This window comes from Eublepharis macularius, chromosome 10, assembly GCF_028583425.1.
Source record: "Eublepharis macularius isolate TG4126 chromosome 10, MPM_Emac_v1.0, whole genome shotgun sequence".
Taxonomy (NCBI): domain Eukaryota; kingdom Metazoa; phylum Chordata; class Lepidosauria; order Squamata; family Eublepharidae; genus Eublepharis; species Eublepharis macularius.
In genome coordinates, this window is record NC_072799.1 from 61337084 (window position 1) to 61362968 (window position 25885).

Below are 25885 nucleotides of genomic sequence, written 5' to 3' on the forward strand. Positions count from 1 at the left end.
TGAGTTTATAACGAGTATAGTAATGGAACAGCTCTTAGCTATGGGCCTCTTGTGATCAAGGAAACAAGCAGCAACCACAAGAATAAATAAATAAAAGATGATTAGAAAAGTGATGGAAATAGTCTGTTGCAAGTACCTCTTGTCAAAAAGGCAACGAAACACCTTGCTGCTGACAGACTGAATCCAAATGTAGAGAGTTTCCAGGTTCCTGATTAGCTGTGTATAAAAGGGCTATAGGTAAATAGCAATGTTTCTTCTAACATGTTGAGTTGTTGAGGCAACAAATGCTGCCTGTTGAAAAGCTCCAGCAGATCATATCAACCATTTTTAAAAACTTTAATGAGTAGAGATGCTATTCCAAGCTTTTCTCTAGAAAACCACATCTATGGGGAATCATTAATTCACTCGATTTCATAACAGGCTTCAAGGACAGAATTTCATTGAAAATGAATGCATTCATTTGTAGTAGTAGTAGTGTATTACAGGAACCTTAAGAACTGTCTGATGACTTAAATTACTAGCTGGTGATCATGTGTGCTTCAACAACTGTATAGCAGATATAATACAGATATTTTTCTATAATTACTTTCTTGAGTTAGAAGTATGGGTTGAGAGTGACCTGTTTGTCACTAAGCAGAAGCACTGAGAGCTTTTGGTATTCTTTTTCTAGAGAGCCAGCATGGTGTAGTGGTTAGATTATTGGAGTAGGATCTGGAAGGCCCAAGTTGAAATCCTCACATTGCCATTGAAGTTTTCTGGATGACCTTGGGCCAATCACACCTTCTCAGCCTAACCTTCCTCAGAGGGTTGTTGTGAGGATAAAGTAGAGGACAGGAAAATGAGGTAGGCCAGTTTGGGGACCCCATAGGGGAGAAGAAAGGTATATCTTTTCCTTGAAACTCATTTTCAGCCAGTATCTTCTGTGGAGGAAACTTTAGGAGAACTTTTATCTGTGAGGGCTGGAAAAATATTTCAATAGTTTACAATATTATAATGAGCCTGGGATTTGCTAGCTTTTTTATCCGCGACTCACAGGAGTTGTTTCTCTATACAGAGAACTTCCATCTGGAGAATGTATTTCGTGGTACTGCACCATTGTATTGTCTGAGCAGATGTAAGGTCAATATTCTGATGGCCTTTCTGTTGCTATGTTTATAGGTTTTGCTGTTTTCTGAGTGGTCATTTTTAATTGAGGTATTAAATTATGTTCTGTTGGAAAAAGAAAGCTGCTATACAAGTGTTACAATATATGAAAATAAATTCTGCGTTGCCTGGCTTATTTCAAAGTAATCTGTAGATATTCCTTGTTTAAACAATTCCTCTTTGAATTTGCTAGTTAATTAGCAATTAATTAGGCTGTGGTGAACACAGTGGGATTGTAGGAATGATCTGTATTGTGGTATACTGCATGATACAGCAACTTGGATATGTCTGCTTTATGTACATTTTTAGGCTTGCGTCTCTGAAATGGTCATTCTCAAAGAAATGTGGACATAACAATGGTATGTTTACCGAAGGATAGATATTCAGTTAGGAAAAAAAGGCTTGTTTGGTCAAAATATTACTAACTTTGGTTGATTATTTGGAATGTTTATAAACATTCTGGCTGCTCAGAGGATAGACATTTTAGCATTGAAAAATGCGCATTTCTGCTTGCATTTGCTAGGGATTAAAACCTCAAACAAATCCAATAGCTGGAACTCTGAAGCAAGATTTGAAGGGTATCGTTGAGAGAACTAAAGGGGCAGAATGAAGATGGAAGTGTTTTTGTGCTTTTGAGTTGCAAAAAAAAGAAAAGGAAAGGAAAACACAAGGATCTTGTGGCATCTTAAAGACTAACAGATTTATTGTAGCTTGAACTTTGGTGGGCTAAAGCGTACTTCCTAAGGTGAAGCCTACTTCATTATGCTACAATAAATGTGTTCCACAAAAGCCCCTTTTGTGTTTGTTGCTGCAGAAAAAATATGGCTGTCCTAGCAGTTTGCCACCTGCTACTTCACACTGTAGCTTTGTATCTAAGCATACCCAAGGGAATAATGTATGTGAACAAGAAGTATATTGTGACATGATAGTGACTTGAACAACTCAGTTTATTCTTTGTATCCAGATTTTTATATCTTGGATTCCTTCCTCACTGAAGGTATGTCAGCATTTTTCTGCATTTTGTTGGCTGGTGTCAGGAGTCGAACTGCATGGCTTTCTGAAGGCTGCCTAATGAGACTCAAACAGTGGATTAATCTGACTCATAGCTCAGTCATTGGTCCATTTTACAATATAGTCTGCTAGCAGAAGTGAAACTTTACTTCAGAGATAATTTACATTCTGTTGTTCTCTTCCATTTTACAGATGTTTATCTTAAATTCAAATTTTAATGAAGCTTGTGTTTTATGTCCTTTAAAGTCTTGTAAATGCCGCATAATATTTCACTTCAAACATTTTATAGTTACAGCTGATTCTGAATTCAAAGCCAAGAGTAGTCTTATGGGTGTGATAGAACTTTCTGTATCAGTGTCACTCCCCACCCCCAAGTTTCCTTTCCTTTATTTGATTTAAAAAGCTATTTCTACTAACACAACTTTGAAGGAAAGTTGCGGGCGGGGGGGGGGGATTTGTTTGTCATTGAGCAGCTCAGTAAATCTGATCTGGATACGATTTGATCATTTATCTTCAGTCTCTTGTTGCAGGCAACTTCAGCTTCTATTTCAGAATAATAGAAGCCAAGATCACTGGCAACTGACAAATAACAGAAAAATAATACTCAGAAGGGAAAATACCGTTTCTTTTGGTTACTGAGAGTCTAGGATGTTGGGCATAATGTTAATAAAAGTTGAAAAATAATGTTCATAAAGTTTATAAAAGTTCATAAAGCTCATGTTCAAAATTAATTGAATGTGCTGACTTTTGTTCAGTAGTGATAGTGTGTGTGAGCTTTATAGAAGCTCTTTTCCCTCTTTGATCAGAAGGTTATATTTATAGCTAAATACATCCTGTTTCTTCCCTTTAACCTCCCTGGTAGTCAAGCTTCTAGGACACTGGCTAGTTTTCTTCCTGCCTCAGGTCTCTCATAGGCACACTTTAGAATTAAGTTCTGTAACTTTATTATTAAACTGAGTGTGCATGCACATTCTGAAACAGCTGTTTGTATTGTCACGGTCTTTCTTTACCCACAAAATATATTTATATTAATGGCTAAATATTTGCATTGGAAATTAATTAAACATAAGAGGACCTTTCTCCAAAACAGTCTGTGCTGAGGAGTTGCACTGATTATGGTTCCCCCCCCCCCAAATCTTTTATAGTAGAAGCTCTAAGTGTTTGCTGCTGCCATATCCACAGTGGCTTGAGGGAGCAGAGCAGGGACTGGGATGGGTCAGACACCTTCCTCGAGTGGTTCCAAGAAATAAATAGAATAAAAAAGGGTACAGTAACTGGGTGAAAACTCCCCCTCTCCATGTTAAAGAAGGCAGTGGATCTTTTTAGAGATCAAAAAAAATTGATGAAGAGATATAGAACAATATAAAATAATGACTATCTTTGTAAAGTTAGAAAAGTTAGAAGGAATTGTTTTAATGTATCTTCTGTTTTAAGAATAAGTATATTATGTGATGAATTGCTAGGAAAATTAAGCATGTCTCTGATAGCTTTTTATTTCCATTAATAAGAACACTCAATGTAAATTAATGAGGACATTAAAAACAAAAAAAAAACTATTGTTGTAGTTGGAGGCTGCCACCTCTACAGCAGTCAAATAAAGGACTTCTGTTTGTATTCTTAAGAATGAATCTGTGAACAGCGCTTCCCTAATGACTTCTTTTTTTAGCATACCACTATGCATCCTGTTTAGGCAGCATTCCAGTTGCATGCATAGTCAGTCTCCTTATAAGAGGATTGCAAAACCAGGTGACTAGATGGTAATTTGATAATGCTTTTTTGTTAATTGAAGTTAAAAGTTTACTCTAAAGTTGCCCTTGCAGAAGATGCCACCAATGTTAAAACAACAACATTGAGAACAGGATGTTGGGTAACCAGGTTCTAACCAAGTGGATTATTATATGCATTTTTGAAAATGGAGTTCCACCCATCCTACTATATAAAAAACTGTGTTCTAGACAACTCACTTCCTACCCTGGTGTGCCTCCAGAGAGCGCGGCCGTGAAGCTCAGAAGAGGCAGCCCATCCCTCTGAGAACGCACCATGGTGGGAAGCCCAGGCCAGAATCAGGCATGGAGTAGGTGGTAATGCCTGTCCCCCACCTTCAACCAGCTGGGATCAGGCGTGAAGAAGGTGGCAATGCCCCCCCACCTTCACCCAGCTGGAATCAGGCACAGAGTGGGAGGCAATGCCCACTCCCTCTTCACCCCGTTGGGATCCGACGCGGAGCAGACAGCAATGCCTGCCCCCCCTTCACTCAGACAGATTCAGGTGCAGAGCAGGAGGCAATGCCCATGCCCCCTTCATCTGGCCGGGATCAGGAGTGGAGCAGACAGCAGTGCCCGCCCCCCTTCACTCGGATGGATTCAGGTGCAGAGCAGGAGGCAATGCCCATGCCCCCTTCATCTGGCCGGGATCAGGAGTGGAGCAGGTGGCAATGTCCGCCCCTCGCCTTCACTTGGCCAGGATCAGACACTGAACAGATGGCAATGCCTGCCGCCCCCGCCTTCACCCAGCTGGAATCAGCAGTGGAGTAGGGGGTGATGCCTGGCATCTGCCTTCACCCAGCCGGGATCAGGAGCAGAGAAGGCGGCAATGCTCATGCCCTGCCATCACTCAGCTGGAATCAGGATTAGAGCAGGTGGCAATACCCCCCCCCCTTCACCCAGCTGGAATCAGGAGCAGAGCAGGTGGCAGTACCCACCCCCCTTCACCCAGCTGGGATCAGCAGCGGAGCAGGTGGCAATGTCCACCCCCCTTCACTCGGCTGGGATCAGGCACAGAGCAAGCAGCAATGCCTGGCCTCCCTTCACCTGCCGAGAATCAGGAGCTGAGCAGGTTGCAATGCCTGTCCCCCCTTCACCCGGTCAAGATCAGTCACGGAGGAGGAGGAGGCAGTGCTTGCCTGCCCGCCCTCCCCTTTCTAGAGCCCATTGGATTTTTTTCCACGGTGGGCTTTGTTACTAGTACCATACATGTTGTATAAAGCTGTTTAATTTCCTGCTTCTCTCTATCATGGAAGATGTTTCTGCTTCTAAGGTGTTACCAGCTATAGGTTGGGCCCATCTTGCCTCATTGAAATTAGCACAGCACTCTTGGTTTTTGGATCAGTGTGGATATTTCTGTAATGGCTACAGCATGCTGGCTGTCAAGAGTTTTATCTGGATCTAGGGAAGGTTCAAATATCCTCTGTGCCAAGAAGCTTGTCATGAGAATTGTTGCTATAAAATGGAGGAAGGAACTATCATGCGAGCTACCCTAAGTTCTTTGATGAAAGAGCACGAGAAAAACATGACTGATACTATGAAAGGGTGCTTTTGGTGGAAATTCCAGCTTGGAAATTCTGCATTTTTATTTTTTTTTACTTAATTCATATGTTGCCTTTCTCTCCAACAGGTACCCAGAGCATCTTATGTCATTCCCTTCTTCACTTTTTCTCACAACAACCTTGTGAAGTAGGTTAGGCTGAGATTATGTGACTGGCCCAAGGTCAACCAGCAAGTTTCCATGGCAGTGTGGGCCACGCGGATTCTAGTTTGTCACTGTAGCCACTATATCATGCTGACTCTTTGAACTGCTGCTGGATACTACTGTTTATTGAGTTTGTGATCATTGTGAAATGGGGATGTCACTTGGGAAAAGCATGTTTTTAAGCATGTGGAAGTCTGCAAGGACTGAGCTTGTACTGTGAACTTTATATTCATGTGTGTGTCTGCTCCTTTGTGCATTTGTCTTCTGTTTCTACTCTTATCTGTTCCAGTGGCCTCTGACTTCTTTACAGTGTGTGGTTTATTCCAGTTTGACATTAGTTTTCATAACACGACAATTTCTGCTCCTTGACAGCTTTTAATTTTGTTGGAAATCTTTGCTGTTCTTTTTATCTGCACTCCTGTGTTCTCGCTTATTACTGTGATACTAACAGCTGGATCCAGCACTAGGACTGTTTATTTCATTTATTAATTAAAATGTTTATATTTCTCTTTCCTCTTGCCTTAAAGTGACTCAAGACTATGTGAGGTTATTGCAATGATCCCTGACTTTTTACGTTTCCCCCTCCTCCTTACCAGTCATTTGCAACCCTAGGAATGTTTATTCTCATGGTTGCAAGGCCTTTGTGGAATACTAACCATGTGTCTGGATGGGAAAAGAGGCAAAATTGCTCCTTTTTCTTCTTTCAGCAGAGCACCATTAACTGAAGAGATGTGGGAGAATGTAACATCCTTCTCCTTACTGCATCATTCTAAATCTGGGAATAAATATTCCCTGCATTGGCTGTGGCTCCTGGGTGGAGGGTAAGCCTTGAGGATCAGTGGTGACCAGCTGACAGATGTTGGGATCCAACTCCTGCTTTCAGTCTTGTCTATCTCATACTTGTTTTACTACTTTAATGGCATAAAATGCAGAATTCATAACTTAGTTAGCATATAATTGTACTTCTGGGTGTATTTATGGAATTCATAAGTATAAATGCCTTAGTTTTCTGCAAGCAAAATTGTGAATATCCAGTACTTGAGAAAGAAAGTGAGCTGCAACCTGCTGCATTTAGGTTTTGGCATTCGAATGGTAGAAGAGTTCTGCTTTCAGTTTTTTCATACAGTCATAACAAACCTAGCAGCATGTTAGATATTGAGTTAAACTTTTGTTAACATTGAAAGCATGAATTATTCAATAGTGTATTGTCATACATATTAAATATTACTACTCTTATCCACAATATATGCAGACAATGAACTTCGCTCTGAATGTATGTTGTATATACCTACAGGATACACTGGGATTAGAACTAGTTCTGTAATGGGCTTGCATTAAAAATGTTCAGACTACACAGTTTGAGTAACACCATGTTTCAGAGAGAATTTGACTTACTACCAAAGAGAAAATATTTCATAATTTTTTTCAGAGCTTTTCCAAATTCTCCATTGGTGTCAAACCTTGGACTTTCAAATATACTAGTTTAGATCCAAGCTCTGAAGTGCATTATAGAAATGAGCTTTATTAACTTTATTAACTTTCAATTGCAATGCTGTGGCATCACTTTAATACAGCTTCATGAAATGTGTATCTGCTGCAGAGAAGCTGTGACATCATGGATGGCCCCATTCTGCACTGACTGACACACACACACACACACACACACGTACGTGTGTGCATACATACACACATGTGCACGTGTGCAGAATACATTTGATTTTTGTGCACAGACTCTCGAAAGCTTATACTCTGAAAATCTTGTTGGTCCCTAAGGTGCCACTGGACTCAAATCCTGCTGTTCTACTGAAGACCAGCATGGCTACCCACTTAAAGCTGTGCACTACCTTGCTTTGTGGGCAGGTATTAAAATTACAAAGGGCTGTGGGTAAGGCAGCACTCTGTAGGCATGATCTCATTTTCTCACAGCAGTGTGAAGCAAATGGACCTTTTCCTGCTTTGCGCTCCCTCCTCTCTCTATTGTTGTTGCAATTACACTTGCTTTTGGTCTCAGTTGCTTGGCTATATTTAAATCTCTTAAAAATTTATTCCCATGCTACACCCAAGTAGAATGTTTGTTCTCCTAGTTCAATGAATCTCAGAGTTCCCTACAAACTTGTGTTGTGGGTTAGTGAATAGCCTGACAGTTACCACTCACATCCTCCTAGGTTCTTTTAATGTTATATCAAACAACTGGTTTTAGTATAGTTATATCATCCAAATAAGGATTTTTGCCATGGAAATCTGCCAGCTCTTATCCACCAGTCTCCAAACTTCTGTCTCCTCTCAGGCCTGTCCTTCAACCATCTTACATCCTGTTATTTTTTCACTGCATCCTTTATGACCCAGATTTCCCATCGCCTTTAGAGTTAGGTAAAATAACAGTCCTGATCAAGAAGAGTACCAAGCGTCCAGATTAATTATCATAGTTGACATTATTAGGCATATATCTTTAGCATAAATATAACGCCCCAGCAGGTGCATAGAGAGCTCCTTTTTGCTCCTTCGTGCCTTTTGCTTTCAACCATTTTGTGTACATTTTCCTGCATTTGTGCTCTTTTGTGTTTTTGGACTTTTTTCACAGTACCACTTAGGATCCATGCTCTTCAGGACAAGCCATATTTATTTATTTATTTATTTATTTATTTATTTATTTATTTATTTATTTATTTATTTATTTATTTATTATTTCGATTTATAAACCGCCCATCCTCAGGGGCTCTGGGCTTTTATTATTGCACCCACACTGACACACATGCACCAGTACTCTGAGGAATATTACGTTCATTCAGGGTAGTTAATATCAGCATTAACAGTCATATGTATCATCTTTGATCAGTTATGATTTGGAGTGTGTACTTTTTCCTATGTGTTCTTTTGTAATTTATCTCTTCGTTTGTGTTTTATAGTGAACCCATTGTTTGTCTATCTGTTAGTAATAAAGCTCCATTACTGTGCCTAAGCATTTGTTTTGCTATTCCCAAAACATTTTATCAAAAGCCCCTGCCCCCCATCACAGTGCTGCTAGCCCAACTGATGTGACTTTGGTGTATATATAGGGAAAGATCCCAATTTAGGTTAATCCTAGTGGTGCTGGTCTATACATGCTCAGAGGGATGCTTTTGGGGCCAGAGGATAGACACATGTAGCCATTTGGGTAACACTGCCTTTGTAGGAAATGGTGAGAAGTAGGTAAATTCCTCAGCTGGCCACCATCTAGCATGGCCACAAGATATGGATCCTGAAATCCACAGAATGAGGCCAGGTACAGAGAAGGGGTGCGTTTCTGCAGACCAAGGTGAACCCTCAGGTTTGTAAGAAATAATAATGAAAACCAAAAAAGATGGGGTTTTAACGTTTTCCCAAAATGGAGAATGCCTATTGAGATCTTGCAATATCAGTCACCACTGTGTGGTTGCTTGGAACCAAGGCACTAAATCTGCAGCACCAGCAGCAGGGACAGGAACAAGGAGGTAAATGGGGGCAAATTAGAGAAAAAAACTAGGAAGATGCAGGGTAGAAAGCAGGGTAGAAAATGGGGGCAGGGGAGGGGAAAAGGGTGGTTATCTTTGCAAAGAGGGAGTGGTACATGTAGGGAGTGGAGTGAAAAACCTAAAAAAGAGAGAGTAGGGAGATGGTAGGTGGGTGATTGGAGCAAAGCCTACAAAGAGAGAGTAGGAAAATACAAGGGTAGGGAAGCCTGGGCAGGGGGGGGGAGGGAACCAGGGATGGGGTAGCAAAGTCTGCAAACAGTGGAAAATGTTGGATGTGGGGAGAAAAGACTTGGGGAAAAAGAGCACAAAACTGGGGAAAGGAGAATGAAGCCTGAAAAGTGGAAGATGGTGGGGTTCAGTGTGGAGAGAGAGGATTTCCCTCCCCAGCATGTTTTGTGAGTGTCCAGCTTGTGAAAATATCACTGTGATTCTATCAGAAGTTAAATGTCCTTAACTTAAAATGAGTGTTAACTGTAATAAGCTATCAAAGCAATCAAGCATGCATAATACTTGTTTAAAGTCTATATATAAACACTAACTGATAAGGATTTTATGGACATATAGTTAAATAGAGTCTGTGAAGCAGGAAAAATATTCAAGTTGCAGAAACATTTTAGTTTGTTTTTACAAACTTCTTTGAATCTTATTGGCATATGTTTCTCATGATTAAACTAACTGATTAACAAGAATTAAACCTTTTGATTGTTGGACTTTATTACAAGGAATAAATTTACCTTATGTTCCGAATTGTATTAAAAGTTGTCACTTTGACAAAGACACACAAGTATCTCTCAGGAAAAATTATGCAGCAAAACATGACTCCTTTAGAAGCACTCATTTTCTAAATGGCTTAGGAATGTTGAAGCTAAGCACTTTTTATGCACAAACTTAAAATGGGCTGAAACTGCATTTTGAACACTGATTTATCTAGGAAGTTACTGTCTTGACTTTGGTCCATTAAATGAAGAATTTATTCCAAGTTACTAGATAAACAACATAATTTTTCTACAAGTTTTGATACCTAAACTGACTCAAAAGTATCAGAAAGATAAAAAAAAGATCTGTAACATTTATAATTAGGACTCCTGAACAGACCATTTTGAAAGGCTCTGAACTTTTTGAGCTCTTCCCCCAGGATAATATTAAGTAATGCTGGATTATGACTTGTTAAATATTGCTATATAAATCTGGAAAACGAGGAGGACGGATAATAAGAATGCAAGAACCCAGCTGAATCACGTCATTGTTCCATTTAGACCAGCCCCCTGTTTGCTGAAGTGGCCAGCCAGATGCCTCAACAGTACCACAAGCCAAAGGGCAAAGCTTCCCTGCTGCTCTCCAGCAACATGGAACATGACAGTTTCATTTAGCCATCTTGGCCAGTCTTTCTTGCTGAGACTGAAGGCAGATTACATCGTGTGAGTCAATATAATCAATGATTCGGACATTCAATACCAATGCAATAGGGTATTAAATTTGAATACAAACAGGAATCTGAATTCAGAGGCGAAATAATGCTTTGTTTCAACAAAGCATAAGCAATCAGACATGGCATATTAAATGATGCCGTAACTACTCGGTAAGACACACAGAAATATAGTCCGCATTCCTTGTCCCTTAACCAAAACATCTCTCTTATATCCTAAGTAGTATTTTCCACTAAAATTCTTCAGCTTTTCCTCTTAAGGAAGAAACTTGCAACCTTTCATAATTCCAGTTGCCCCTTTTCTGCATCCTTATCATCTATGATATCTGCAACGAGGAGACAAGAATCACATTGCAAATACAGCCTCCCGTAGGGTATAATGATGCTGACTGTTTTATTTTCAGCCCCTTTCCTAATAAACCTGGCACAGAATTTTCCATTTTACCCCTGCTACACAATGAGTTGACATTTTCATTGAGCTCGCCACCTCAGCCCCAAGATGTTTTTTCTACCAGTTGCCCACTCACCCTGTTTGGAGATTCTCTGGACCTCTCTCCATCTGTTTTGATTTTCACCATCCTGAAAAACACTTCATACTTCCAGATAATTAATGAAATAGCAACATTCTAAAAAACATCACTGGGGGATGCAACTGGTTGCTTCCATCTATTGTGAGAAGAGTATGTTAACGTTTACCTTCTGCTTCCAGTTTAACCTGTTGTTAACTCTCTTATTCTACATATTCTAAATTTATTAAGGAATTTACGGTAAGGGATTATGGTTAGAAGCTTTTTTGAAATCTATACAGTGTCTATCAGCCCTATCTTATTGACATACTTATTGATATACCCAGGGCTGTCGTTGGATAAACAGATGATGGTGGTGCCGTTCACCAGCTTCGGCTGGTGAGCAAGCTGTGGCTCTTCCTGGCCAGGAAAGATCTTGCCACTTTGGTGCATGGACTGGTAACATCTAGACTAGATTAGTGTAGTGCACTCTATGCGGGGCTGCCCTTGAAGACTGTCCAGAAGCTACAGTTGGTATAGAAGGTTGACTGGAGTGGGTTGTAAGGACCATATCACTTCAGCCTTGTTTCATCTACTCTGGCTCCTAATTTGATTCTGATGCCTGTATTGAGGGTGTGCAACCTCCCAAAATTCGAATTTCCTGCTTTGGGTTTACCCGAAGCGGGAAAAAATCCAGAATTACCAGAATCCCAAAGTGGCAAGCCCCACCCCCAACCCCACTTACCTGGCCTGCAGGGACAGCAGAGGCCAATCAGCTGGGTGGTGGGGAAGCCCGGAGCCGGCTCCTGTGGGTCCCACACTGCCTCCTCTGTCGCCGCAGTGACTTGCTAGGAAGCGGGGAAGTCCAGAGCCAGCTCCTGCAGGGCCCGCTCCTCCTCCTCCTCTGCCTTTGTGGCCTACTGGAAAGTGGGGAAGTCTGGAGCTGGCTCCTGCGGGGCCCACGCCGCCTCCTCCTCTGCCTTAGTGGCCAGCTGGAGGGCAGGGAAGGCCAGAGCTGGCTCCTGCGGGGCCCTCACTGCCTCCTCCTCCACCTTAGCAGCCAGCTGGGCAGCAGGGAGGGCCAGAGCCAGCTTCTGCAGAGCCCATGCCGCTTCCTCCTCCGCTGCCTTAGAGGCCAGCTGGTGGCAGGGAAGCCCAGAACAGGCTCCTGCGGGTCCCATGCCGCCTCCTCCACCACCGCAGTGGCCAGCAGGGCAGTGGGGAAGGCCCAGATCAGCTGCTGGCTGGGGATCTCCCCGCCAAACAGGTGATCCGTGGGTTTGAATGCCTCTTTCTGTGCTGCTTCACAGCGGCATGGAAAGGGGCATTTAGACTCTTTGACCTGAAGCTTGACCCCCAGTCTTTGCTTTGTGCCATGCTGATTCTTCCTTTGTAGGACTTTCTATCATTTTATCTAGATCAGGCATTGGGCTAATGAATCCCTTTAAAAATGATAAAATAGCTTTTTTCTAAAATTCTTTTAGAGGTCCATTTTTAGTGACATCTTGCATGTTATTAGGCAGTCATCAATTTCCCATATATAACCATTGGATGAAAGCCATTCAGATCCTACGAAGATTTAACTAGTTAGAGCTAGACCTCCATTTCTTATCACTTTGATTTTTTTCTTTGGACATCCTCTCCCAGAACAGTCGTTCTGGGATGAGAAGCGACCTTACACCTTCTACCATGAGTACTGATGCAAAACTGGTTTTAGTCCCCCCTCAGCAGCACTTTTGCTTTTTCTTTGTCAGCTGACCTGCCTGGCCTTTTGCTTGTAATGTAGCTAAAGACATTCTCACTGCTTTTTCCATTATGTTATTAGCAGTGTTCTCCTTAAATTCTCATTTCAGTCTTCTCACTGCTAATTTATATTTGCTCGGCCAGCCCAAAGCCTATGCTCCTTTTTGTTCTCCTCATTTAGGAAACACATCAACTTTTGAAATCAAGGCATCTTGCTTTTGTGTTGCCTTGATTTGGCATCCTTGTATTGTGGACGTTGATCCACATCAGAACATAGCTGAAATTTTTCTTAGCCATTAGGTTTGTGTTTTGTAGCTCATTTTTGAATGGATTCCAAGTGGTTATATGGTATTCATTAGAGCTGGAAAAATAGTGAGCTAAACTATTATTTCCAAATGCATTCTCTAGAATTTCATTGCCAATACAGACATATATATATTCTACCATCAGTAGGGTAGAGAAAAATAAAATGAAGAGTTTTGGACAATTTTCCACCTCCATTTCCAGAGAAGGCAGCCAGTTAGCTTGATATGGAAAGATTTATTGATATCTCAGAAGAATTATATATTTTTATGCTTAAGCATTTTTGTTGGTTCTGTAATTTGTCTGTGGTTCTTGGAATACATAATTTCTTCTGGTTAACCATCCTAATATCATCATGATTTTGGACTCCCTGCGATCAAGGAGGGAACAGGCAGGCAGGAGTTTGCTTTTTAACACCCATCCATCTAGGAATTTGCAAATATACGGGTGGATGGGTGATAAAACATATTTTCACTTCTAAGCCTGGGATAACGATTTTGATGAGGGTCCAAGCTATAAGCAGAAACTGAAGTGAGTTGTCTGCAAATCCCTGCCTGTGTTCTATGGAGGGAAAAAAACTTTTCCTTTGTACTATAAGAATTATTGAATGAAAAAGTCTCTGAATTAGAACTTTTGCTAGATGTTCCATTGGCTGCTCCCTAAGAAATAGGTCACTCACTGCTGAATTAATATTGAATGGGAAGTAACATTTAAAACATAGCTTGAGCAAGCAGAATGGGAGAGCTGAAAACCCCTCAAACGGCTTCTTCCTAGCTATTTTACTGCTAGAGGGACTCTGTGTTAGGAAAAACATCAGCCAGGAGAGACACTTTTCTGAAGAAATTTTGGCCTCCTGTTCCTTCAAATGGCTTGTCCCTTTCTCCCTCTTGCTGCGTATTCTTGAAACTGCCTCCTGGAATATCTGCATGATACCACTTCCGTCAGATCCCCCCTCAAAACTCACCTTTTGTTACGTTTTTGGCTCAGCACCTCTTTCCTACTACTTAGCTTAAGTAAACATAGCTGTAATGCATGTATCTTCTTCCTTTGCTTTTTACCAAATTCCCTTCCTTTCCCTCCCTTAGACTGTGAGCTCCTTGGAGCAGAAGTCTGTTGCCTTACATTCTGTAAAGTGTTACCCACATTGACAGGGCCGGTGCCAGAGTTTCTGGTGCCTGAGGCGAGATACCTACTTGCACCCCCCCCCCCGCTAACCAATTTTAAAAAACAGAAGAAATATAGGAACAATGAAAAGCACAACACTTGAAACTTTTTACATTTTTAATTTAATTTTTATTTCTTAATTTAAATTTTAAATTTTATTTTTTTAAATAAATATGAAAATAACAACAATCTTTGTTTTTCTTATTGTGAGCCAAAAATCTATTTTGTCAGCAGAAACAGCGAGTTGCATTGAAGTTTTGGGCACATCTCCTTTTGTGTGTGCATGTAAAAAAAGTTTCCCTCTCTCTTCCCACCTCTCTCTGAACCCAGAGACTCTTGGCAGTAGAAGGAGGGCTTCTCTTACAGGGGCTACTTGGAGGAGAGAGATGTTTGGAAGGGGGAGACTGAGCTGAAGCCTTCTCTTTCTCTCCGACCCTCTCCAAAATATTGATCACCTTTGTCAGAGATCCCTTTCAGGAACTACCCTCCATGCTCATCCTTCTCCTCCCCCCCTTGGGTTTGAAGTGAACGGCAGCTGATAGCTAAGCATGTGGTGTATAAATATTGAAATAAACTGTTGGGGAGAGGGGGAAGGTGGGGTGATATATGTAAACTAGGGAATGAGAGAAGGAAGGTGATAAACAGTGGGGCGCAGTGCCGGGCACTGCTTTGCTGGAGTGAAGGGGGAGCAGCATTGTGATTGGAGAATAGCAAGGGGGAGGGAGAACGAAAGGGAGAAGGGGGGAGGAAAGTAATATAATTTAAAACAACAACTTTAAACCCAGCAACGGTGATTTGCTCCTACCTGTCGCACAGGGACTGAAAGGGAATTGTGTTTCCTCACTTTCTCCTTCCTCTGTGGTGGTGCACACACAACCAACCACTCTTTCCATCAAAAGCAGCCCCTGCCTCAAAAGCCTGAGGAAAGGTGAGAAGTAGAATTGATGCCAGCTGGGGAGGGGGAAAGGAATGTACTAAAAGGAATGACAGGATTGCCCATTGGAAATAATGGAAGAGGCTTGAAGGCTCATTGGAGAAAATGGGAGCCAGGAATGCCAATTTACTTGCATGGGCTCCATTGAAATGCATTACAACACAAAAAAGAGCAAGAGTCCAGTAGTGAAGAAGTGCGCTGTGGTTCATGAAAACTCATACCCTACTACAAATTTTGTTAGTCTTATAGGTGCTACTGGACTCTTGCTTTTTTCTACTGCTACAGACAAACACGACTACCCTTCTTGATCTATCAACACAGGCCCCAGAGTGGAATGACAGTCGCTGGGAGAAGAATCAGTGGTCTGGGACTGGAATGGCAGTGGGTGTGGAATGACAGGGGGTGCCATTCCAGTCCCAGAGCCCTGACCCTATTCCTAGGAGCAGTCATTCCACTCTTCGACCTGTCATTCCAGTGCCTGAGCACAAGTTCTATTCCTAGGGACCGTCATTGCACTCTGGGGGCTGTCATTCCACTCCCAGAGTATTCCATCTGGTCCCAGAGACCTTAATGGAAAATCCATTCCACATTTTCTTTGCAACTTTTTTTGTGTTGTGATGCATTTCAATGGAGCCCAGGCAAGTAAATTGGCATCCCTGGCTCCCATTATCTCCAATGGGCCTTCAGGCCACTCCTATTATTTCCAATGGGTAATCCTCCTGTCATTCCTTTTAGTACATGGTGGGGGGGGGTGGGAATGCAAGAAAGAAAGGAGGGAACAAGGGGGATAAAAGGTCAGATGGGAGCTCGCTGCTCCCCAGCCAGCTAGAGTCTCTCTTGCTCGCAGAAGCTTCGCCCAAGGCTTAAATTGAGAGAGAGAGAGAGAGAGAGAGAGAGAGAGAGAAGGAAAAAAAGGCAGAGAGAGAAATCTCCCTGCTAATGGGGCTGAACTTGAAACTCCTTGGGCGCTGGATGAGCAGGAAGGCAGGGCTGCCCTTCTGCACTCCAGAAGAAATGCCTTGTGCCAAGGGAGGAGAATGCCTGCTCCAGCACACAGGAGCTCGCACATTGCAGGGAATGCCGATTGGTCGTTGTGGGGCTAGCACAGCACCTCCTTCAGAGTTCAGCACCCGAGGCGGGGGGGGGGGGGCTGGCTCCGCCTCAAACGGAAGTGCCGGCAGTGCACATTGATACCATATGAAGAAATAATCTTAAGTAGTGCATTGTTTAAAGCATGATTTGGTTTGCGAGTGCAATCTCTTGAATTTCATCTCTCAAGTAGCTCTTCTTTTTGTAATAATGATTTTAGTAGGACTTTAGGTTATCTTAAAGCTCAGAGATTTAAATAACTTGAGGACAGAAAAATTGTCTAGCATCCATACATGCTTGTTATGAAAAGTCTTACTGCCCTCTTTTCCCTCTCTTGTTGATTGCACTCAGATAATGTATCTTTGAAGCTGTAATTTGTTCTGTTTAATAGTCTAATCTCCAGCAAAAATTTCAGCCCAGGATGCCTATGGTGGCTTGGCTGTAGTCCTACCCAGCCAGAGTCAGTTTAGTGAGTTCCTATGGAATTGCCAAACAAAATTTTATATTGCATTGCATTCTGAGCTCACCTTTAGCTGAGTTAATTTATGCCACCTCACAGGAGGGAGTCTGCTGAATCACAGTGCTGTTGAGCATATTTGGCCCTCCATTGGTAACAAGAGCTTTCTTTTTGCAGAATCTTCCACATATAAATAGTGTTGGATTTTCAAAGTTTTTTTCTTTTTCTTGTTTTGCTACAGTGCAACTAGTACTCTAGTGCTCATACTATTGCAATATTAATCTGTAAATTACTTTAGAACTTTGCCAAACTAAAAAAAAACCTTTCTGAGGAATAATTGATTGGGAAAATAAGTTGGAATGTTCTGAAGAAGTATAAATCAAAATGTAGATGTTATATGAAATGAAATTAACAGAATTAGAAAATGCTGTTTAGTGATTCCCCAGAGAAATAGTGTTCTGACAGTAGCGGTTCATCATAATTAGTCTATGTTGAATAGTTGTTGAAGGAAACATCAGTTGGAATGTAGCACTTTGTGTATAAACATCCTGTTGATTTATTTAATCTTGTTTTATTCAGTGGTGGTTTAGAAATACGTAGACAGGCATTTTATACTGATGGGTTGTAGGTACTGAAAAGTTTAAATGAGCAGGCATTCAAGTTTCACAGGTTTATGGCAGGTGGATTTAATTTGCATGGTTAATCTCTTACTTGATGTTTCAAGATACTGCTGCAGTTTAGTTCCAAAAGAGTATCTGTTAGCCTTTGGATACCATAGGACTCTGTTACAACAGGCTAATATGTTTACACTGGCATGATATAGGAGTGTGTCTCTGTGTGTTTAAAGGTAAATTTATTTCATCAAGTGTGTAAGATGCAGAGAGTTGGTTTGGGGTATTTGTATATACACTTGTAGTATGTGTGTGTGCGGGATGTATGGATGAGTGTTTTACAAATTGAGATTAAAAGAGAAAGAAATGCCATTTTACTTGCATAGTACTACTAACTGCCTGAGAAAACTATAGGTCATTGACAGTTGTCCAGGAAATTCCATTTTGGCTATTGTAGATCTGAGTTTCTAAATTCTCACAAAAATGGACTACAGGCCATCAGGAATATGATCCCTAGCAATACCACAGCAAACCGTGCTACCAAGTTCTGCTACTTTGTCCTCACTCACAGCTACTTCAGATTTGGTAACTACTTGTACTTTTAAGCAATAGCAGTGCCCCAACAACATGCAAACATTTTCATGGCTCACCTGTAGTAATGTTTCCTTAGGTCCTATCCATTAACATTTCTCCTGTGGTCCGGAGTGGGGCAGTCAGCACTAGTGGGTAGCTCCTCCTCCGTCTCTTGTGCAGGGCCGGACAAACTTGCGATCCTCGGGGGAGGGGCTCCCAGGATGACCCAGTTTTTCCGGCCCTGCTCAGCAGAGCGGACGCGAATTCGGAGCTCTGAAGAGAGCGGCGATCTTCAAAGAACTTTAGAGGCGCTGACTCGCCGGGGAAAGGAAGGACGTGTTCCTCCACCCCCCCCCCGCTCCTGACCGAGCGTTTTCTGAGCGGCACGGGAGCCGCGGAGGCGAGTGCACAGCCGACGTTCCTAACTGTCTAGGACCCGGCTGCTGCAGAGGAGGCGTGGAAAGCGGCGGGAAACTTCGGCGGCCGCTGAGCTCAGAGGAAGCTTAAAGGCTCCAAACGGCAGAAGCCTCCGAGAGCGCGCCAAAAGACGGTGAGTACTGTGCAACCCCGCCAAGAGGCTTTTGCTCTCTGCGAAGCGGGGGGGGGGGGAACCGGGCCCCGGCCCCAGTTTGGGAGCGCAGAGAGCAGTGCGGCCTCGGAACGCTTCAAAGGAAAGGGAGCGATAAGCAGCCTCTTACTGCATCTTCCTCCCTGGGCATTGCGGCTCCGTTTCTTTGGGGGTGGCTAGAGGGAAAATCTCCCTAATGCACTTCCCTGCAATTTTGATCCGTGCAAACACTGTGAGTTTGGAAAATTATTTGGCCATCCGGGTAATGCATGCTCACGCTTGCTCCCACTTTAGGCAACACGTTTTTGGCGGGAATGATGTCACAGGCCAGCACTTCAGAACAAAAAGCCTCTGAAAGCATGGATGCATCAGAAAGGCCAAGTCACTCCCATTCTAGCCAAGGGAAGAGCTCTGGGAATGGTGAACCCGATCTCACAGGCCCAGAGGCTAAAGCCAATATATTGGCATGGCTGCAGGAAGAAATTAGGAAAGGAATAGATAGTGCAGTTAAAGAGCTTAAGGAGCAGCCTGGCTCCAAGAGGAAAACCCCAAGCACCTCCAATGAAAAGAAGAAGGCTGGGTCCTCCACCCTGTCCAAGCCAAAGAAAAGGAAGCTGGCCAAGTGGATTGAAGTTGACTCCAGTGCCTCTGAGGAGTCTAAGGAAGATCCAGACTCATCCTCGCAGTCCTCAGGAAGTGAGGAGGGGGAATTGTCAGAGGAAGAGGAGATGGAGGCTGATCAGGCGCAGTCCAGGCTTTTTCCGCAGGAAATGTACTCTAAGTTGCTTGCAAAAGTATTAAGAACCCTGGAAATCTCCCAGTCCTCAGCGAGTAAAGCTGAGACGGAATCTGCCTACCCACAAGGTCTGGAGAGAGCCTTGCCCAAGGTGGGTCAGAGGCACACAGGGGTGCCCTTGCCAGCCATCTTCCACGATGTACTGAGAGTGGAATGGGATAACCCGGCCAAGCCTAAAGCCTACCAGTCTGTGTTCCACAAATTCTACTCTCTGGGTCCAGATGACGCCAAGAAGATCAAACTCCCTGCAGTGGATGACCCTGTCTCCAGTCTGGCAACCACTTCAGTCCTACCCATGGACGCGGAGGGCATGCCCAAGGACCCGTCGGACAAGAAAATAGAGCAGGCCCTGCGTAGAGACTTTGAGGCATCCGCGGCGTCTCTCAGGTCTTCCTCAGTGGGATCACTGTTTGCGAGGGCAGCCTACACATGGGCCTCAGACCTGGCTGCCGCAGGCAGAGAGGTGCCCAAAGAGGTCAAGAATGAAGTCAAAAAGATTGCCCTTGCGGCAGCCTTTGCAGCGGACGCCACCCTGGACTCCTTTCAGATGTCCTCCAGAGCCATGGGCTTCAACGTTGCTGCAAGAAGGAACACCTGGCTACGGAACTGGGATGTAGACCCACCAGCCCGCAGTAAGGTGGCGGCAATCCCTTACTCAGGAGGCAAACTCTTTGGAGAAGCACTGGATAAGTATCTTGTAGAAAACTCAGACAAGAAGAGGGTGCTGCCATCAAAGAAAAAGGAGATGAAGTACAAAGGAAGGCACTCCTTTCGTGACTTCAAGAGATCAGCTAGACAGAATTCAGACAGGCCATTTAAGGGTAGATGGCAGTCTAAGACCAGATCCGACAGTAGACCCTTCGCCTACAGAAAGCCAGCCTCCCAGTCCAAGGCTCAGAAGAAGACCAACCAAGCATGACTATTGCAACGCACCTCGTCATATAGGGGGGCGCCTGCAGGAATTTGTGCCCCAATGGATGAAGACAGTTTCGGACGAATGGGTGCTGGAGACAGTATCCAGGGGCTACTCTTTGGAGTTCGACAGAATCCCAAAGGCACGTTTTATTCCGATGGCCCGGAACTGCTCCCGGCTGAAACATCTTCAACTCATGAAGGCAATCAAGCACCTGTTACAAATCAGGGCTATAGAGCCAGTGCCCAAACACTCCAGCAAACGGGGAGTGTACTCGATCTTCTTCACTGTACCGAAGAAGAACGGAGAGATCAGGGCCATTCTGGACCTCAAATGGTTAAATCTCCACATCAGGTCCAGGAAATTCAAGATGGAGACGATGAAATCGACCACGGAAGCCATTCAACACGGGGACTTCCTGGCCTCCATCGATCTATCGGAGGCCTACTTACATATCCCTATCCGGCCAGCGCACAGGAAATACCTGCGTTTCGCTTACAACGGACGCCATTATCAATACAGAGCCCTCCCCTTCGGCCTGAAGTCCGCCCCGAGGGTCTTCACCAAGGTCCTGGTCACGCTGGTGGCTTTCCTCAGGATCCAGGGGGTGGCGCTGTCGCCCTATCTGGACGACATTCTCATAAAGGCTCCCTCCCTGCTGGCTGCTCAAACAGCAGTGTCTCTGACAATACAATGCCTGGAGAGCCACGGTTTCATCGTCAACAGGCGGAAGAGCTTGTTGGCACCAGCGCAGAGGATCGTGCACCTGGGCGTGATTGTGGACACAGCACTAGACAGGATCTTTGTGTCACTGGAGAGACAGCAGAAAATCAGGTCACTCATTCAGAACATTCAATTGAGAAGGCTGGTGGAGGTCATGCAGCTGGCCAAATTGCAAGGCATGCTGGTATCCTGCCAGGATACCCTTCAATGGGCCAGGTTCCATACCCGACCCCTACTGAGATTCCTGCGGCCATATCAGCGGGTCATAACACACAGGTGGCACAAACTGGTGGAGATTCCCGAGGCGCTGCACAAGGAACTGAGCTGGTGGATGACACCGAACAGGTTCGTGGAAGGGTCTCCCCTCAGGGAACCAACCCGACTAGCGGTGACGACGGACGCCAGCCTGTCCGGATGGGGAGCCCACATGAAGGACAGGATAACACAAGGGGAATGGCTCCCGGAAGAGCGGGAGGCCAGCATAAACCTGCTAGAGCTCAAGGCCATCCGGAATGGGCTCTTGGAGTTCAAGGACGCACTTCAAGGAAAACACGTCATGGTACACACAGACAACATGACGGCCAAGGCCTACGTAAACAAACAAGGAGGCACAAGATCCAGGCGACTGAGCAAGGAAGCAGAGGAACTCTTTCTCTGGGCGGAAAGGAACTTGAAATCAATAAGGGCCAGTCATATAGCAGGACAGCAAAACGCCCTGGCGGATTGGCTGAGCCGGAACAAAGTGGACCACTCGGAATGGACACTGGACAGACAAACCTTTCGGGAGTTGTGCATGAGGTTTGGCACTCCAGAGGTGGATCTTTTTGCATCTCTGAAGAACAGGCAGGTACCCAAGTTCTTTTCAAGATACAGGGAACCAGAGGCGATGGGGGTGGATGCGTTGAGCCAGGCGTGGCCGCGCAGCCTACTGTACGCGTTTCCCCCAACAAAAATCATACACAGAGTCATACAGAGGATCATAGATCAGGAAGCGGACGTGGTCCTAGTTGCACCATTTTGGCCCAGGAGGCCGTGGTTCCAAGACCTCAAGAGACTGTCTCACTCGACTCCATGGACCCTCCCGTGCAGGGAGGACCTATTGACTCAAGGGGGAATTCGACATCCGAACCCGGACTCCCTGCATCTGACGGCCTGGCGGTTGAGCGTGAACAGCTCAAGGGACTAGGATATCCCGAGAAGGTGGTCGAGACAATGCTTGCCTCGCGGAAAGGCTCGACCAACAGGAGCTATAACAGGACATGGCAGCGATTCTCACAATGGTGTGCGGAGAAAGGGCGGGATCCCGTGTCGGCCTCGGTGAAGCAGATCCTTGTATTCCTCCAGGATGGGCTAGACAAAGGGCTCAGTACTAGTACGCTTAAGCGGCAGGTGGCCGCGATCTCTGCTATCAGGGGATCTCAATCGGGAGTGTCGCTTACCTCGCATCCACATATTAAGAGGTTCTTGAGGGGAACGACGCTGCTGAACCCACCTCAAGTGCACCGTTTTCCCACATGGAACCTGAACCTAGTCTTGAAGGCCCTTACTGGAGAGCCGTTTGAACCGATGGCGACCTGTTCCCTCAAAAATCTGACCCTTAAGACAATCTTCCTAGTGGGACTGACCTCGGCTAGGAGGGTTTCAGAATTAGGGGCACTGTCCATAAGTAAGGAGCTGTGCATTTTCCACCAGGATAAAGTAGTACTACGAACAGACCCCACCTTTATCCCTAAGGTCAACACGTCCTTTCACAGAGGGGAAGACATCATCCTGCCCTCCTTCTGTGCTAACCCCAAACACGAGAAGGAAAGGGAATGGCACAAGCTAGACGTTCGTAGGGCATTAAGCTTCTACATAGACAGGACTAGTCAGGTACGGAAGGTGGAGAGCATGTTCGTGTCATTCAGGAATAGTTCCCTGGGGATGAAAGTCTCTCTGCCCACACTAAGTAGATGGATCAGGGAGTGCATTGTACTAGCATACAAATCTAGGAATGTTCCTCCCCCGGCTGGGATCACGGCTCATTCTCTGAGAGGGGCAGCCACTTCAGCGGCGTACAGATCCTTCCCGTCCCTGGAAAGGATATGCAAGGCAGCTACATGGAGGTCAGTTCACACGTTCACGAAACACTATAGGATAGACAGGATGGCCTCCTCCGAGGCGGCCTTTGGCAGGAGGGTGCTACAGCACGTCCTGGATTCCTAGAATACCCGCCCAAGGGTACACTGCTAGGAGTATATCCCACTAGTGCTGACTGCCCCACTCCGGACCACAGGAGAATGGAAGATTTGTATCCACTTACCGTGAATCTTCCTTTCTCGGTGGTCCAGGAGTGGGGCAGTCAGACCCCACCCTTACATAAAGAAAGAAAGAAAGAAAGAAAAGGGGGGGACCTAAGGGGACACACACATGATAGGAAGAAAAGGTAAACTGGAAATATATACGTAGTGCTGAAGGGTTTCAGTTGGGGAACAAGAAACCAGTAAGGTCCATGGGCCGTGGAGAGTCCCCGGAGTTCACCTGTAATTTGCCAGTTGGATTGATTGTTTTGATTGACTGTTGTCGTTAGTTGTAATCCAGAACAGGAATGAGCTGGACTGAGACTTAGAAGGGGTTGATACGGGCTTGGAAAGGAACTGAGTCATCCTGGGAGCCCCTCCCCCGAGGATCGCAAGTTTGTCCGGCCCTGCGCAAGAGACGGAGGAGGAGCTACCCACTAGTGCTGACTGCCCCACTCCTGGACCACCGAGAAAGGAAGATTCACGGTAAGTGGATACAAATCTTCCATTCTCCAGTACATAAAATTTGTTAATTTTCATTATCTGGACACAGGAGGAGGAAGCTCTTGAGAAATTCCATTAGGACTTCAACAACTTTTACCCCATCACCAAACCTGATCATGGATCAGTGTATGCAATAAGTATGCTTAATGGATGCCACTGTACAATCACATGAAGAACACATTAAATACCACTTTTTACTGGAAATCCACTAATTGCCACACATGTGCATGCTTCCAGCTGTCACCTAAACATACCAATTGTTTACAGGCAAGCACTACATTATGATTACATTTGTTTCAACCACTCTGACAGGACTCTCACTTGAATGATAATATCCACCCAATGAAGCAAAGAAGCAGATCAACCAAACCAGAATGGTACTCAGAAGTAGCCTACTACAAGGCAGCCCGACTCCAAAATAACACAACACACTGGTTGTCATCTGTAGCTTACAGCTCAAACCAGCCCAACGCATAATTATTGACCTGAGTGTTGCCAAGTAGGCCCCCTCCCCTGCTTTGAAGCCTGCTATGAACTGTGTTAAAGTTTCCTGCATTACTGTTTCACTGCTGCACCAAAGACTGCTTTGCACGTGTGTGCTCTGATACACGTGTCAGTTTCCTGCCTGCGTGTCAATTACCTTGCGGCTGCAATAGACTGTGTAGTTTACTGACTCCATGTTTGGGTAACTGCACAAAGGACTCTCTTTCTGGGCAGCCCTGCCCTGACCTGTATCTGGAATTCCCAGTGTGTGTTTGGACTCTGTTACAAGTGTGCCCCGTGCCTGCATTGCCATCTGCCACGGACCGTGCCTGTTCCTTGCCTTGGACTGTGTTTTAAAGTATTGTTCCCCCTGCCTCCATGGAAGCCTGCCTCATATGGGCCCAAGCCGCTGCTAGCAGCCGGGTGCCTGCCGGGGAAACCTCCAGCGAGCCTGGCTAGGCGCTCCCTGGTCAGTTCCCGCCTGGAGCCTCCCGTGAGCCGGCCACTGAGCTTGCCCTCGCTACCGGGCAGCCTGCTATCCAGCCCCAGCTATGCCCAGCCGGCATCCATGTTCTCAGGCAGCCAGAAGACCCTGGGAAGAAGACTGCTTTGAGAAGCCATTTCGGCGAAGCGGGCACACCACGTCCGCAGCGAGAGCCCCTCGCCCCGCTCTGCATATCTTAGGAGCCGCCCCGGAGAAGAACTAAGTGCCGACCATCCCAAGCACTTAAAGAATGCATCTCAAAGAAACCTCCGCATTCCAAAGCTGATGACATCAGGACAAGCCCTGTCCGCTGGAACATCCTTTCAGCCCACTTGGATTTCCCCCTCCCTCTTTTGTCCCCTCTTCCTGAGGTGTCACTTATCACAATCTGATTACCAAAGTGGCCCATCCAAGCCATTCAGTAGCCCATTAGACCCTTTGTTTTAATCTGTGAGAACCACCAAGTACAGCACCAGCCCCAGGGTACGTTTTGGGGTATTTAAGCTGGTCTCCCAGACCACTCGGTGCCTCAGGCCATTCCCTATCCAGATCTCCTTGCTGTCCGTCTGTGGTCCCAGTGCTGGCATTGGGCCACCCTCGCTGCCGTGTCTCTGTTTCGCTCCAGGATTGTGAGTATTTCCCTTACCATCGTTGGGAACCCGCTAATGCGAACGTCTCTGTATTTCCTACTCTGTATTTCTTAGACCTTGTATGTTCTTTGTATGATTGTGCAAGCTAGGCTTACGCTACACTCAATACACGTGTTTGGACCTTACTCCTTGTCTGCCTCTTTTTCACTAGAGTGTCTGGGATCGGGACCTCCGTAAACATAGGTTATGATCCGCGCTTAATATTAAGTTACAGACTGCTATAGCTAATTCCCCATTATAATAAAGAGCAGTTCTGGTAACATGAGTAATGATGTATCTCTAATAGGCTTTGGTGGCAGACCTTTGCTTCCTAACAGACAGCCCTCTAATGTTAAACAACTTGTTACCCACAACAATGCATCACCGAACAGAGGCACAAACTCAGGAGCTAGACCCTGCAACAGTTCAGATGCCAGCTTTCTCTTTTAGGCAACATGATCACAGGATTTATCTATGCTATCTCAGACTCATTAATAACTCACTCATTCTCCAGTGATATGACCCTCATTTCAACAATGCTTTTCTACTCTACATGGAATAAACAGGTCAGTTCCTATGCAGTAAAA

At 44.8% G+C, this 25885-nt stretch overlaps 1 protein-coding gene across 3 annotated transcripts in view; it reads left to right on the forward strand.

The window, feature by feature from the left end:
- The window catches only part of RAPGEF2 (Rap guanine nucleotide exchange factor 2), a 244697-nt gene that overhangs the window by 18864 nt on the left and 199948 nt on the right, over positions 1–25885 (forward strand). The window lies entirely within an intron of this gene.